Consider the following 16,085-nt stretch of genomic DNA (forward strand, 5'->3'; position numbering starts at 1 on the left):
ATTAGCCTTGTCTTTCTAATGTTTTGCCCACATGTCTAGATGAGGCTGATTAAAGGATACCTCAGAAGGTGGGGTTCAGTCCCTAAAGTACCTTTCTTCAAACTCATTCACAAGAGGCAATCTTGAGAAGTGAGCCAAATTTGTGACCAAGGCTCTCCAGGTGCTTTTCATAAGTTTCTTTTTCTCTTTTAGGGTCTCACACTCACCCTCAGCAGAATCTACCCTCCTAACACAGTGCCCCAAAACTCTCTCAAACCCTTCTTTCTTTGCTTCTCCTTTCCTTTCTTCAGAGGTCTGCCCTTAGATAGGAAAGTAGAAAACTAATCCAGTAGTACTAATTACTACCAACTTAACCATGACCAAGAGCATTTGCATTTGATCCTTACAGCCCATAAGACATGCTATGGAATCTGACTAGTTAAGGGAAGATATTTTGAGGAAGACTGTGGCTTAAATTCTGTTTTGTGAATTATCCCTCTCTGTTTTCACACGGAATTCAGACTAGTTGACAGAGGTTGTTTGAAGGAAAACGTTAACTGGAGACACCATTGATTGTGGACCCTGAGGCCTGGATCAGCAGGTAGAGGGATTCAGAGCAACAGAGGGTGGGACTGGCTTTCCATAGAAATCTTAAGAGAGGACAATCCAGGCAGTCCCCAAGTAGAGGGCGCCATCTTGCTTGGCTGAAGGCAAGAACCCAGAAACAGGCCAGTGCAACGGGCCTGGAGGAGGCAAGACTTAAACAGGCTTCCGAAGGGAAGTATAGGATTTGGAGAAGGAGATGATGAATGGCCATGACATTCTAAACAAGGTGAATGGGGGAATTCCCTGGTGATTCAGTGGTTAGGAATCTGTACTGTCACTCCCGAGGGCTTGGGTTCAATCCCTGGTCGGGAAACTAAAAATCCCACAAGTCATGTGGCATAGCCAAAAATGAAAGAAATAGCATAAAATAAACAAGGGGAACGAAGCCCTTGTTTTCAGATTAGAAGGTACAAGTCCACAACTCTCCCCATAACTTGCTCCCTATTTTTCACCCAAGGTTGTAGAGAGAAAAGCTGGAAGTCAAGCATAAATCCATATCTGACAATGACTGATTCTCATTGATGCTGATGGTGCTAACTTTTCCTTCCTTCTCTTCTCTCCCGACCTGGGCAAGTTGGAGTCCTCTTAGGGATAGGCAACACTAAGTCACAACCCTGGTCTTGTAAGTTGGATGAGCCATGCTTTATTCTTTTTAAAGAGAAACAGCCCATTCAGAGAGAAACAAAATCAACATCTCGGCTTGGCTATAAATAATTGCCCCACTCTTTAGAAAGTCTAAGACCTAAGAGCTCTGAATCTAATCAGCGTCTCAAAGGGCTGTGATCTACCAGATACAGAGAGAGACCAGACCACAGTACAATTTATCTCTTCCTTTTTTTTTTTCAGTATTGTGAGAATATTTTTCAACATGGAGAATTTCATGTAACCTCCACACAGAGTCATCCATATTTTTTACTATATTTGCTTCAAGTCCTTTTTATTTAAAACAAATTACAGAGGGAACTCCCTGGAGTTAGGGTGGTTAGGACTCCATCCTTCCAAAAAAAAAACTACAGATAAAGTTAGAGTTTCACTTAACCCTCTTGCTCCAATCCCCATAACTTTTATATTTCTTGAACTTTTCCTCCCTACTTAACTTTCTCCTCCGCACTTTCCTTTTCTGACTATTTTGTGTGTACTGCATGCTAAGTCGCTTCATTCGTGTCTGACTCTTTTCAACCCTATGGACTGCAGCCTGCCAGGTTTTCCTGTCCATGGGATTCTCCAGGCAAGAACACTGGAGTGGGTTGCCATGTCTTCTTCCAGGGGATCTTCCCAACCCAGGGATCAAACCCAAGTCTGCTGAGTCTACTGCATTGGTAGGTGGGTTCTTTACCACTAGCACCACCTGGAAAGCCCCGCCTGTTTAATTTTCTTCTCATTAATTCTTTTTTTTTTCTTTTTTCACCATGCCACGCAGCTTGTGGGATTTTAGTTCCCCAACCAGGGATTGAACCCTTGCATTCATCAGTGATAGCACAAGAGTCCTAGCCACGGGACCACCAGGGAATTTCCCTCTTCTCATTAATTCTAAAACCTAGTGAGTTTAATATTTTATACACTCTTCTAAATATGTTTTTCAAAATAGAAGACCAGTTTAAAAGGAGGCTTCTTTAAGGATCTTGATTACTTTTTGGGTGCATATCTGGTCCTTATTTGAAACAGGATTCCATTCCAAGATAAAAGTTGTGAGTATTAACTTATATGGTACTTTTTCTTGTGTAACTTTTAAATTGCCTTTAGAATTCTAAAGATATTTTAAGCAACTTGCAGCATTAGAATGAATTTATGGCCTCTCAGAATTACAATTTTGAGTAAAAACACTTAACAGGCTATCTTAATTCTGGTTGTGTCAACTTCAGTTCAGTCACTCAGTTGTGTCTGACTCTTAGCGACCCCATGGACTGCTGCACGCCAGGCCTCAAACTCATGTCCATTGAATCAGTGATGCCATCCAACCATCTCATCCTCTGTCGTCCCCTTCTCCCACCTTCAACCTTTCCCAGCATCAGGGTCTTTTCCAATGAGTCAGTTCTTCACATCAGGTGGCCAAAGTATTGGAGTTTCAGCTTCAGCATCAGTCCTTCCAATATGTCAGCTTAAAATGAAAATGGTTTTTTAATTATAAATTCTCTTGATTTAGGCCATGTATTACTATCCTTACTAGACTTGGCTATAAATCATTGTCTGCTTCCTGAAATCAGATTTATTTTCAGAAGGCAAATTCTTACCATCAAAAGGAATATTCAACAGAGTGTGTTGCAGCCTCTCTGAAGGGGATGCTGCTCATATGGAATCACAGCAGGTTATGTTACTGAACTCAGGTCTGGTTGCTTGTTGCTCAGAAATTAATATTTGAGAGGCAAGGGTTGGTAGAAATAGAAAATGTTGCTTTTAATCAGAAAGCCAGCTTTCTGGGGAGAAGGTGGACTCATGTCTCCAAAAACCAACTCTGAAGATTCTGCTAGGCCATGGAAGTTTTTTAAGGGAAAAGGGGAAGTAATCTGTTAATCATTGAGACAGGGGACCACACTTATCGCCATATCCCCTGTGTGCAGGTTTGTTGACTACTTGTGATCTTTCTTTAGATAATATCTTGTTCATATAATTTGTTTGTGAGATTACTGAAGGGAAGACTGGGGAAAGAGGTCTGGTCATCTGTTAATTACTTATTCTTCATTTCTGGTGTTTTGATCTACAGAAAGAATCAACAGATTAGGGAAGATATTATGTGATCAAAAGATGTGAAAAGTATGCTTGGGCAGGAGATGAGTAGAGCATGGTGGTGGTGGTGCCTGGCTTAAGGTTAGTTACAGTATAGCTTTGCCAAAGTGACAAGACAAAATGGGCCTCCTCCATAGATGCTTACAGTCAGAGTTAGAAGAGACCTTAACCATCTAATTCAAATCCTTTTTTGTACAGGTGAAGAAAAAGTGCCCATAGAGAGAAAGTAAGTTTCCAGAAGTCCCACAGTGAATTCCTGGCAGGGCCAGGCCTAGAACCTAGGTCCATTTTTGAACCTGCTCCATTAAGATGTCTCATGCCTGGAGCACAGACAGCTGCAGGGAACATCTAGAAGCAATCTTATCATTATATAACTTACTGTTGAAACTGTTGAGTGTAATTTAATGTTTCCCCTAATCCACAAACTTAATTTTTTTCTCAGAAACTTCTTTATAGCCACATGTCACACTATTAGTATCAGCTTTCTCATTCTTATAACCAGAAATGGCTTCATGAGTATTCATGTGAGCAATTGCAAAGGGCCTCATGCTTGCTTAGTTTAAGGTGTTCCTTGAAATTCTTAACTTTTTAGCAAGTGGGTCCACATGTTCATTTTGCACAGAACCCCACAAATTAGGCAGCATACTGGTAACTTACACCCCCTGAGATAGAAATGAGAAAGAAAATGGTCTCCCCATTTTGTTAGGAGATTGTAATGAAATGCCTAGAGGATCAGGAACTTCGCACCTGTACTCCTGACTCAGATCACTGACTACTTCCCACAACCCCAGGCCACCAACCTATTTTGGATGTGCAGGACCTAATAATCTTCCCACTATGCGATTTGGCTTCTTAAGAAAAGCTCTAAGCAACCTAAATGTCCATCAGCAGAGGAATGGATAAAGTAGAGCAAGACATATATATAATGGAATATTACTCAGCCCTTAAAAAGGAACAAAATTGGGTCATTTGTAGAGACATGGATAAACCTAGAGACTGTCATACAGAGTGAAGTAAGTCAGAAAGAGAAAACCAAACATCACATATTAATGCATATATGTGGAATCTAGAAAAATGGTATGGATGATCTTATTTGAAAAACAGAAATAGAGGCACAGACATGGAGAACAAACACATGTACAACAAGGGGAGGAAGGGGGAGTAGAATTAATTGGGAAATTGGGATTGATATGCATACATTGTTGATACTATGTATAAAATAGATAACTAATGAGAACCAACTGTATAACTCAGAGAACCCTACTGAGTGCTCTGTGATGACCTGAGTAAGAAGGAAATCGAAAAAAGAGGGGATATATGTATATGTAGGGCTGCTTCCATTTGCTGTACAATGGAAACCATTTATGTTGCTGAGAAAGCAATTTCAGTTTTGGACCATGAATTTTAAATCATTATCAGATCAGATCAGTCGCTCAGTCGTGTCCGACTCTTTGCGACCCCATGAATCACAGCACGCCAGGCCTCCCTGTCCATCACCAACTCCCGGAGTTCACTCAAACTCACGTCCATCAAGTCAGTGATGCCATCCAGCCATCTCAGCCTCTGTCGTCCCCTTCTCCTCTTGCCCCCAATCCCTCCCAGCATCAGAGTCTTTTCCAATGAGTCAACTCTTCACATAAGGTGGCCAAAGTACTGGAGTTTCAGCTTTAGCATCATTCCTTCCAAAGAAATCCCAGGGCTGATCTCCTTCAGAATGGACTGGTTGGATCTCCTTGTAGTCCAAGGGACTCTCAAGAGTCTTCTCCAACACCACACTTCAAAAGCATCAATTCTTCGGCGCTCAGCCTTATTCACAGTCCAACTCTCACATCCATACATGGCCACTGGAAAAACCATAGCCTTGACTAGATGAACGTTTGTTGGCAAAGTAATGTCTCTGCTTTTGAATATGCTATCTAGGTTGGTCATAACTTTCCTTCCAAGGAGTAAGTGTCTTTTAATTTCATGGCTGCAGTCACCATCTGCAGTGATTTTGGAGCCCAGAAAAATAAAGTCTGACACTGTTTCCACTGTATCCCCATCTATTTCCCATGAAATGATGGGACCAGATGCCATGATCTTCGTTTTCTGAATGTTGAGCTTTAAGCCAACTTTTTCACTCTCCACTTTCACTTTCATCAAGAGGCTTTTGAGTTCCTCTTCACTTTCTGCCATAAGGGTGGTGTCATCTGCATATCTGAGGTTATTGATATTTCTCCCAGCAATCTAACTAGGCTCAAACACATCTTTATTAATCAAAATTGGGATGATTACAAGTAACAGTTTTGTCAGTGAGAAAGTTTATTCTTGTACCATAAAAAATTTATCTGTTGGGGTTCGACAAACTCTTAGAAAGCATTTTCTGCTTCCTGCTGGTTGTAGAAGCCTTTTCCCTGCAAAAAGTTGTCCAGATACTTGAAGAAGTGATAGTCAGTTGGCAAGAGGTCAGGTGAATATGGCGGATGAGGCAAAACTTGTAGCCCAATGTATTCAATGTTTCTTTTGAATTTTTAAAATCTTTATTTATTTTTTAATTGAAGGATAATTGCTTTACAGAATTGTGTTGGTTTCTACCAAATGTTAACATGAATCAGCCATAGGTATACATATGTTCCCTCCTTTTTGAACCTCCCTCCCACCTTCCTCCCCATCCCACCCCTCTAAGTTGTTACAGAAACCCAGATTGAGTTTCCTTTAAAAAGCTAGGGATAAAACCACCATATGACCCTGCAATCCCACTACTAGGCCTATACCTGGAAGAAACTAAATTCATTCAACTTTTGAATCATTGGTTGTGCCATGTGTGGTGGAGAAGAATCGGGCCCTTTCTGTACCATGCTGGCTGCAGGCATTGCAGTTTTTCATATGTCTCATAGATTTGCTGAGTATATTTCTCAGATATAATGACTTTGCTGGGATTCAGAAAGCTGTAGTGGATCGGACAGGCAGCAGATCTCCAAACAGTGGCCGTGACCTTTTTTTGGTGCAAGCTTGGCTTTGGGAAGTGCTTTGGAGCTTCTCCTCAGTCCAACCACTGAACTGGTCATTGCCAGTTGTCATGTAAAATCCACTTTTTGTCACACGTCACAACCCAATCAATAAACGGTTCATTATTGTTGCATAAAATAAGAGAAGACGACACTTCAAAATGACAATTTTTAAAATTTTCGGTCAGTTCATGAGGCACCCACTTATCATGCTTTTTCATGTTTCCAATTTGCTTCAAATTCTGAACGACCATAAAACAGTTGATGTTGAGTTCTTTGGCAAGTTCTCCTGTAGTAAGAGGATCAGCTTCAGTGATGGCTCTCAGTTGTCATTGTCAACTTCTGATGGCCAGCCACTGCACTCCTCATCTTTAAGGCTCTTGTCTCCTTTGCAAAACTTCTTGAACCACCACTGCACTGTACGTTCGTTAACCATTCCTGTGCCAAAAGCACTGTTGATGTTGCAAGTTGTCTCTGCTGCATTACACACCATTTTGAACTCAAATAAGAACATCGCTTGAACTTACTTTTTATCTAGACATCATTTCCCTAGTCTAAAATAAAAATAAAATAAACAGCAAGTAATAAGTCGTTAGCCAAAAAAAAAGCAAGAAATGTGCATTAAAATGATATGTAACATAATCACATTTATTTAAGAATGTATTCCAATATCAAACAGCACAGTTCGACAATGCAAAACTGCAGTTACTTTGCACCAACCTAAATAACACAACATTGTAAAGCGACTATGCTCTAATAAGGATTTTTTTTTTTAAAGCTCTAGCCAAATAATTGATTAAAATAGGATGGAAATCTCAGTAATTGGCTTTGGCAGTGCACATTTGGCTACCAGTGGCCTGATGGCTATAAAAGGAAGCCTCCCTCTAGGGCAGGAAATTCAAGGAGACTGCCAAAGGGAAAGAACAGCAGAGGCTGTGTGCTAAAAAGAACCATGTGAAAGAGGGAAGAACTGGCAAGAGCAGCACAGAATGTCTGAGCACTCCAGGAGCTACAGCCCAAAACTGGAAGGAGGCTGAGGAAATCAGAGGTCAACAATAATCCATGAAATCACCCAAGACCCTGAGCAGTTTAACCACACTCTTTTTTCTGCCTACCTGAGGCATTTATTTCACTTGTACCTCAACTCTAGCTCTTCTTCTCTCCTCCTTTTTTTGTTAGTTATTTGTTTGTTTGCCATCTAAAGTCAGGGACTTGTTTTTCTAGGGACCCTTTATTCATCATTTTGTTTTTGTTTTTTTTTTTTTTGGTGCACCATGCAAGCTTTCAGGATCCTAGTTCCTCTGACCAGGGATTGAACCCAGGCCTATGGCAGTGAAAGCACTGAGTCTTAACCACTGAACTGACAGGGAATTCCCATATTCATTTATATTGACCATATAGTAAATAGACTCAATTGAGAGAAACATTTATTGAGGGCTTATTTTGTGCTGAGCTTAGGCATTAGGGCTAAGGGTAGTAGGGAGGCGATGGGCATGGAGATGAGTAAGGCAAAGGCTCTGCCCTTAATGAGTCTTCAGCCTAGAAAAGACAGACAAATGAACAAATTATTACAATACAGTGTGTCTAGGGAGGAGACACTACTTAAACTTCCCTGGAGAGAAGTGACAGGAATTCATGTCAAGTCCCATGGCATTCAAAAAGTATTTGTTGCTTGATTGGCTGTTCTTCTTGTTAACTAAGTAGGTAAAGCATATTGTCACTCTCCTGCTACCCCAGGAGAGTGGGGTAAATTTCTAATTTGGTGTGATGAAAATTAGAAATTTTCATCACTAATAAGCCTGGGTGGACATTAAGGAATGGGTCAGTAGCCCCATTGGAGCCTCCCATGCTCAGCCCAGCCAGGCATATCACCAACCGCCCAGGTGGATGAAACATGTGTAAGGCAGCGGGATCCTTCTGCAGCTGCTGAACATCTGGTGTGAGGAATCTAGGTAACTGTGAATGAGAGACATTACTCCTCTGGTCCAGACCCTCAGTATTTGGTACAGCTAGTTTGGCTGAGAAACTAAACCAGAACAAAAATTAAGTGTTGCTTCTCCCAGCTTTTGGCATGTCAGAAACTGTGGCTATGAGCCAGAAGAGTAACAGGCTTTGAGAGTGTTCCAGGGCAGAGCAAGAACCCCAGGTAATAGGAAGGTATGCCATGAGAAAACCCTACATTTTACTGACAGAGGCAGTAGGTACTGAGAGCAAATTGCATGCTGAATTTAAGGTACAAAAGGGGAGGAGGGTCTTGCAAATTCCCCAGGCTCACTATCACACAACAAATATAACTCTCTGTCCAGCTTCTTAAAATCCTTTGGTGTTATGTCAAACAGCTTCTAATATTTTATTTCTATCCTCCTTTATTTTTTCTTGTTGTTGTTCAGTCACTCAATTGTGTTCAATTCTTTGCAACCATGGGCTGCAGCACACCAGGCTTCCCTGTCCTTCACCATCTCCTGAAGTTTGCTCAAATTCATGTTCATTGAGTTGATAATGCCATCTAACCATCTCATCCTCTGTCACTCCCTTCTCCTTTTGCCTTCAGTCTTTCCCAGCATCAGGGTCTTTTCCAGTGAATTGGTTGTTTGCATCAGGTGGCCAAATTATTGGAGCTTCGGCATCAGTCCTTCCAATGAATATTCTGGATTGATTTCATTTAGAATTGACTGGTTTGATCCCTTTGCTGTCCACAGGACTCTCAACAGCCTTCTCTAACACCACAGTATGAAAGCATCAAAGTGTTTCTTATTACAAAGTGATAACATGCTTGTAAAAATATTCAAATACATCCAGTATGGATACCCCAGGAGGTCACTCTACCTAGGCTCTAAGTGGTGTACAGGAGCGTGATGTGCAATCCCTTTCCACAATGTTGGGGGTGAAGCCGGGCATTGCAACTGCACCTGCATATTCCTACAGCTTCTCAGAGTCCTATGGACAATGACTGAGAAGACAAACCATGCAGGAAGCATCTAAAAAAAAAAAATCCTGGCTCCCCTCCCAGGTGCCACCAGCACAGCCGAGAGCAGGCTGTCAGGACTTCAGCTCATAAACACCTAGTTAGGTCAGCAGCTAATATTGTTTGCAGTCTTCAAGAAGATTCTGCTGCCTTTACCTCTTCTTCAGTTCTCATCTTTCACTATACCTCTGTCCCAATAGGTGGTTAGCCATCCCCCATCACTGGGACATGACAATTCTTTCCTTTCCTTTGGGGACCAAGGCCTTGACCTAAAGGATGAAGGTGTCACCTTATCCCCAGTGTCATAGCTAAGGGGATGTCTGTGGCATACACTCAGTGCCCACTGAATACTGATACACCATCTCCCTACCTTACAGAGATACTCTGGACACTGTCTCCCATAGCCCCTCAATCAACCCTTACGCATTAGTACTCACGTGCGTGCACACACACACGCACAAACAGATCAACGCTCCTGAGGTGTATAAACTACTCACGTTTAGCCATGACTTTTCATGCTCTCTTTTTCAGACTTTAATCAGATTCAGTCCCACTAATACACTTATAAATGCCTCAGCTCTTAAGGGTACACAAGTAGCCTTTACAAAATCCTTCTTTGTGAGACTACTTAACCTCCCCGAAGATCAAGAAGCAGGAATCAGAAGTTATGGATTCATTGAATGTTAAAATAGGTCTTTCCACTCTTTCATCCATTAAACAAATCTGTATTCAGGTTGTACTCTGTGCCTTGTAATGTGTACCGGGTTGTATGGTTCTCTCCTTTTGTTTCACAGATAAGAAAGCAGAGGCCCAGGTGAGCTGAGGGTGCACACAGTCTCTTAAATGGCAGGTATATCCATGAAACCTCACTCCCCTTTCTGGATTCTTTATATCCACATACTGAAGAGAAACTCATCTTAAGTCCTAAGCAGTAACTTAAAGCAGATGATGAGCTTAAGAGGAAGAATTACCACCAGTGATACCACCGATCAGAGGACATTCTTCACTACTATGGAGTGGAAGGACAGATTACTCTTAAGAAAAGCAATTACACAGGTCACTGCTGTCAGTGTTATGATCCTGTATTAGCAGATGGAGTGTGTGTCCCCTGTTGAGGAATAATAGCACCAGGCTTTGTATAGGTTCCCAACCCGTCGCCTGAAATGGCAAAGTCCCCCAACTCTGAAAACTGTTTGTTTTTTTTTCTTTGCTAACTCATTTGGCAACAAAATCTGTCCTGAACTGATGCAAATCAATTCTCAGTCTTTGTTTATCCTTTGTATATTCACACCTTTTTGCTTCAGAAGCATCAATATATTTGTAATGGGTGCTTCTAGACCCCATATATGTGGTTTAATATAGTATACAGAAGATATTGTTTTTCTAAAATCCACAAAATCCTGAATTAAAAAAAAGAAAATTGACCCCAAGGATCACAATACATCTAGGTATTGTGGATGTATATTATATTTAGAATATACAGTCTCTTACAGGATTGGTTTAAGAAATATTGGTTCTTACCCTCTCCCAATACATAAATAAGATTGATTTCACTGAGACTACACCCTTCCCAGGCTCAGTCTAGTTTTATAGATTCTGTAACTATAAAAGAAACTGTATTTTCAGTTTATTCCTTAAGAGTTGCTTGTACAACAAAGGAAACAAAAAAATTAAACCTTGGAATTCACTATAATCTGAATTAGTCTAGAGATGGTACCTGGTGACTTCTCCTGCCTGCCTGTTGTGCAATGGCTAGTATATTAAACTGCTGGTTGCTGTGCTGGTGATAATTCCTGCATTATCAGGTGTTCAGAGGAAGTGATGCACATTGGGTCTCAGTTCATCTCCCCCAAACTCCAGTCACTTCTTTTCTGACTCACATTTCCCAACTCTCCTTTCACTTCAGTGCAGGAATTCTCAGTATTATTTTTTTAATATTTATTTGTTTATTTGTCTGTGTCAGGTCTTAGTTGCAGCACATGGGATCTTCTTTGTGTCATGCGAGATTTTTCATGCTTGCTTGACAGCCCCTTGTGAGTCTCACATTCTAGACAGGGTCAGGAAACTTTTCCTGTGAAAGGCTAGATACTAAATGTTCTATGCTTTATGGACCACATAGGGTCTCTAGTTGTTGTTTGGCCACTCCTCAAGGCTTGCAGGATCTTAGTTCCCCAACCACGGACTGAACCCTGGCCTTCACAGAGTCCTAACCACTGGACTATCACGGAATTCCCTGTTGTTTTTTATTTTTTAATAGAACATTTTACAAATGTCAAAACCATTCTTAGCTTGAAGACCATACAAATGCTGCACAAAATATGGAAAAAGAAAATGAATACTGCAGTCACTAAAGGCCACAGATTCAGCTTCAGTGATAAGTAAATAAATGCTTGTGTAACAAGCTAAGTACTATGCTTAGGTCAGAAGTCGTCAGGCATAAGAAATGGTAAAGGGGGAGCTTTGTATTGGGACCAGGAGGTAGCTAAGCTCTGTAAGGACAGGCATCATTTTGTATCTTGATCACTATTGTAACCCAAAAATCTAGCATAGCACTGATTTATAGTAGGTACTTAACTAATAATTTTCACTATGAAAGCATTTGGTGTCATTTTGGGGGGTTCCGAAGAGCTCTGGTACCACAGTCCTTTATGTTTCAGTGCAGAAAGAAAGAGTTCAGGAAGAGACAAAGTGATAGATTAAGAAATGATTTATTTGAATAGGCTGCTTGTGAGGCTTACAAGCCAGAGGGTGACAGGGTGCCATACCCCAAGAATTTAGTGGGCTGCAGTTTTATAACCAAAGTAAAAGTAGAGAGAGGGAGAAGAAATTTCTTTTTCTTGAATAGACGTCATCCTTCCATCATCAGCTCCTCCTGTAGGTTGAACAAGAGAATTTTCTTGTTCTACGTGGCCAAGCTAGGTCCACAAATTACTGTTTTTTATGTGTGCAGAGAGCATGTCCTAGGGAATCATTAACTTATTGAGCTCACTGGACAAGATGTCTCATGCCAGCATTGTTTTATTGTTTGTAGGCATATCTCATACTTCTGTTGTATGGTTTGTTGCTAAGCAAGCCCGCTTGGTTTTGTGGTTAAGCAAACCTGATTTTTTTTTAATCTGAGTAATTGGTTTTTTTAATCTGAGTAATACAAGGGTCTCCCGTATTTTTTCTACTTACAATCCCCTAGTGGGATTAACTATTTAATGACCTGTTTTGTCCCTTTGTGAAAGTTGCTCAGTCGTGTCTGACTCTTTGTGACCCCATGGACTATACAGTGCTTGGAATTCTCCAGGTCAGAATATTGGAGTAGGTAGACATTCCCTTTTCCAGAGGATCTTCCCAATCCAGGGATCAAACCCAGGTCTCCTGCATTGCAGGTGGATTCTTTACCAGCTGAGCCACCAGGGAACCCCAAGAATACTGGAGTGGGTGGACTATCCCTTCTCTAGTGGATATTCCCAACCCAGGAATCAAACTGGGGTCTCCTGCATTGTAGGCAGATTCTTTATCAGCTGAGCTACCAGGGAAGCCTTTTGTCCCTTTACTCTGTCTCTGTCAACGAGATGAATGAATATGTGTGTATGAATGAATGGAAATTGGACTTTATTTAAAAGGAAGCTTAATCTGGTTATATGTTCTAAAGTCAAGGCCAATGAGGAGGCTTTTATGGAAGACCAAGTGGGAGGAACTAGACCACTAGGGACAGAAGGAATGGAAAGGGAGGGAGAAATGGTTGTGAGAAATGGGAGGAATAAAAATCACTAGAACTCAAATGACTGATTGATTGGATGTGGGGAACAAGAGAGAAGGAAATTGCTCTCCAATCTAAGAGCCCAGCAGCAGCATCAGAGAGAGAAGGGAGTCCTACGATGAAGAGATGGTCCAGGAGTTGAGAAGGAAGGAATGGAGGAAATCGTTCAAATATAGTTTTCCTCAGTCCTAACCAACTAGCCATACCAGGCAACCCTGATGGCTCTAGTTAGACTGAACTTGGCTAGAAGAACCTTTTGGTTGGCCAAGAATTTAGAATTCAAGTGGCATCTAAAACAGGCAGAGAGGCCAATTGGAATAGGTGGGTATGACAGCAGAGCTACAGCAGCTGGAAGGCAACCATGAGGCTCTTGAAACAAAGAACCAGTCTAACTGATGAGATGACCCACTGCTGCTGCTGCTGCAGTCACCTCAGTTGTGTCCGACTCTGTGTGACCCAGTGGACGGCAGCCCACCAGGCTCCCACGTCCCTGGGATTCTCCAGGCAAGAACACTGGAGTGGGTTGCCATTTCCTTCTCCAATGCATGAAAATGAAAAGTGAAAGTGAAGTCGCTCAGTCGTATCCTACTCTTCGCAACCCCATGGACTGCAGCCTACCAGGCTCCTCTGTCAATGGGATTTTCCAGGCAAGAGTACTGGAGTGGGGTGCCATTGCCTTCTCCGAGATGACCCACATGAACACTTAAAAGAATAATGAAGTACTAAGTGATATGGTATTAAGTTTAAGACCTGGAAGAGTTCAGAAAAAGGAGAGAACTACTGGGGCTGACCTGAAACTGAGAGAGAAATGTGCCAACACTGGCATTGAGCTGGGCCCTGGAGGAAGGATAAAATGTGACTGGGGGAGCTCAGGGTAGATAATGTTGTTGAAGTCAGAGCAAAGGCCTCCTGATGGAGGAGTAGTGTAACTGGTTCCACTGAGAAGAAGGTATGGGCTGGAGTGAAGAGGAAGTGGAAAATATGAGATTATTTAAAGAGAGCATAGAGTAAAATTTGGTAAGAGATTGGATGTAAAGATCAGGGAAGAAAGAGTCAAAAATTAAAACCAACATTCTTGACTGTGGAGGGTGGTGATTGGACAAAGATAGAAAGCACAGTGAAGCCAGATCATGCTCGCAGTTAACTTATGCAAAGTCAACCATATGTACTTAGTGAGTGGGTGAGAGAGGGGAGAGAAACAATTTAAATATGCAGGTGAGGCGAGGCGAGGACTTCCCTGCTGGCACATTGGATAAGAATCCACCTGCCAATGCAGGGGACATGGGTTTGATCCCTGGTCCAGGAAGATTCTACATGCCATGGAGCCACTAAGCCCATGCACCACAACCACTGGGCCCACATGCCTAGAGCATGTGTTCTGCAACAAGAGAAGCTACTGCAACGAGAAGCCTGCACACCACATGCAAGAGTAGCCCCTGTTCACGCAATTAGAGGAAGCCTGTGTGCAGCAATGAAAACCCAGCACAGCCAAAATAAATACGTTTTAAAAATAAATAAATATGCAGGCGATTCTGATCAACCTCCTATCCAAAGAGCCCCTGTTCTGTGAGAAGGAGACAGCCACTCCAGAATTGAGAGCTGCGGATATGCTTTTCCCTCAGCTGGTCTCAGTTCCTGTACACCTCTCATAGTATGAACCTTTCATTATGCTGATGGTGATCCTGGTGTTCAAAGAAAAAGATTTTTTTCATACAATATGATCCCTAAAGGCAAGCCAATTACTTATTCCAGTGTGAAATTAAAAAAAAAAATTCCATCATTTGCCAGCTAGAGAAACTGTACTCTGCGATTTTTGCTTTAGAGTCTAACTTTACACCTGAAAATGTAACAACAGGACTATTTGCAAGGGAAAATATCCTTTAGAATGCCCTGAGTTGAGAGTAACAGAAAACTCCACTCATACTAGTTTAAAACAATAAAGGGGGGACTTCCCTGGTGGTCCAGTGGTTAAGACTCCCCCTTCCAATGCAAGGGGTGTGAGTTTGAGCTAAGATCTTACATGCTCCACAGCCCAAAACCAAAACATAAAACAGAAGCAATATTATTACAAATAAAGGCTTTAAAAATGGTTCACATAAAAAAAAAATCTTAAGAAAATAAAGGGAATATATTGGCTTGAGTGTGTGCTGAGTCACTTCAGTCGTGTCTGACTGTTTGAAACCCTATGGACTGGAGCCCTCCAGGCTCCTCTTTCCATGGGATTCTCCAGGCAAGAATACTGGGGTGGGTTGCCATGCCCTCCTCCAGGGGATCTTCCCGACCCAGGTCTCCTACATCTCCTACATTGGCAGGCAGGTTCTTCACCTCTAGTGCCACCTAACTAATAAGTCCAGATACGATAGCAAGAACATGCACGGGGTGGGTGAGGAGTGGGGATCGCACATTCAGAGACGATAAGATGATGCTGAAACTGTGAGCCCTGATTGAGACAAACAGACATTTGTGGGAAGAAACCCACTCTGGGATCTGTCTTCTTCATCAAAACCCAGCTAGCAATAAATCAGTAAATCTAGCTAGCCTATGTGAACAGGTCCATCCTATCCTTCTGACACAAAACATACCTGCATTCATTTCCTCTGGATGTCAGAATATAGCATATACAATGACCTACACATTTATCCAAAGGAGTCATTTATCCATGCACCTTCTCTTGAGTCTTAACTCATGAGCTTTATTCTCTGTACTTTAATAAGACCTCTGCCACTGTGAGGCATTACTGGGGACCTATCAACAATTCTGCTTAGGCCTTGGATCTCCTAGAGCTACTGACATAAAATGAAACAAAAACAGCACCCCACCCTCTGGAAGGCAGAGACCAATTGCAATGCATTCTTTTTCTTTTTGCAATCTCCCTCCCTTCCTTGTCTTTCTTCCTCTCCCATCTCTCCTTTCCTCTCTTTTTCCTTCATGAGTTCTCCTTCCCTGTCCTAAGCCTTGCTGGTCCTCCAGCTCCACTGGGACACTGGGCTGTGGGATGGGGGTCAGAGTACCAGCCCAAAGAAACATGAAGAAAGCAGGAGGGCACATGCATCTGCCAGAACCCCTGGCCCAC

At 42.0% G+C, this 16,085-nt stretch overlaps 1 non-coding gene across 1 annotated transcript; it reads left to right on the top strand.

Annotated features, from left to right (window-relative positions):
• The first annotated feature begins 9,091 nt into the window (after positions 1–9,091).
• On the top strand, positions 9,092–9,276 carry LOC133259982 (small nucleolar RNA SNORA73 family). Its single transcript, XR_009740642.1, has one exon. It is a non-coding gene; the product is annotated as a small nucleolar RNA SNORA73 family (small nucleolar RNA).
• Positions 9,277–16,085: the final 6,809 nt, after the last annotated feature.

This window comes from Bos javanicus, chromosome 13 (genome assembly GCF_032452875.1).
Source record: "Bos javanicus breed banteng chromosome 13, ARS-OSU_banteng_1.0, whole genome shotgun sequence".
NCBI classification, from domain to species: Eukaryota; Metazoa; Chordata; class Mammalia; order Artiodactyla; family Bovidae; genus Bos; species Bos javanicus.